Raw genomic sequence first — 1,262 nt, forward strand, 5'->3', positions numbered from 1 at the left:
GGCGGTCGCCCAGGTTCCGATGGGCCGGTAGTGCGGCAACCTTGCACCCGCAGTTTTGACCCGCGTACCAAACTTACCGAGGCACGTACGAAATTCAGTCTGGCGGCGTATGAAACTGCCCCGCACTCAGACAGGTTCCGTACGCACGGCCGATAATTTCATACGTTCCGGTGGGTTGCCAAACCGTCGGAAAATTATCGTCCGACGATGATGTACGTGCGGCGAAATATTAGCACAACGCGCCCCAAAATGCGTGTCTACCCGGCTCTTAGTGAGGAAATACACATGCGGGTAAATTTGGGACGCCTCGAGGAAATGCACGCAACCGTAGTTAGTCAGGCTCGGTCCGGCATTACGGCGTTCTGCCCTCCACTTTTGCGCCCACAAGATGCGTGTTTACTCGGTTTGTTGTGAGGAATTCCACGGGCGTGCAAGGTCAGCGCAGCGCGAGGACATACACGCGTGCAAACTCAGCACAGCCTGAGGAACAACACGCGTGCAAACAATCGCGGAAATGAGTATCGGCACGCGTGCAAACCGACGTAAGTTGAGTAACCTCACGTCGTGCAAGCCCTCATATTCGGGTCCCAGTATATACCTGCTTGAGTCCCTCAACTAGAACCTGTCAGTCTTATAATAACTGTTTTGTTGATATGTATATACTGTGTGCAGATGTTTTATATTACTGGTGGCCTAGGGCTTTCTCCTGCTCTAAATATTTTATCCTCCCTCAGCTGTTTGATGCCAAGCAAGGAATCTGGGGTGACCTTGGACATGCTCCCTTGGGAGACTTTTTTCAAATTCTGACATTTTGCAATGCTAATTCACGTATTTGACAGGTGGAGGTTAAAATGGCTTGGTTGTAATGTTGCAAAACATCTGTGGCACTGTTGACAACCTGATAAAAATGTTGACAGATCCGAAGGACCTTGAAGTTTGAACGCTGAAGAAAGCCCTTCCCTGGTATCATCATTAGGCTGCATATACACTATTGTATATGTAAAATCAGGTACAGGTACAGATACCGGTGCAGATGTTTAGGTCCAAACCTGTACCTGTACCTGAACAATTCAGACAAATCATTACGGTAACTCTATAAGTTATTATGCAGCAAGTTTATAGTCTGTAATTTCCAACACAAGAAATTGGACTCACCCAAATTTTCGATTGTACAACTCCAGTCTTTATCAATGAATGAACAATCCACCGCTTCCGTAACGTCACGCAGATAACACACGTGACTCCGTGAGCAGTGGATCATA

This window comes from Branchiostoma belcheri, unplaced genomic scaffold, assembly GCF_001625305.1.
Source record: "Branchiostoma belcheri isolate BF01 breed outbred unplaced genomic scaffold, Haploidv18h27 scaffold16, whole genome shotgun sequence".
Classification (NCBI taxonomy): Eukaryota; Metazoa; Chordata; class Leptocardii; order Amphioxiformes; family Branchiostomatidae; genus Branchiostoma; species Branchiostoma belcheri.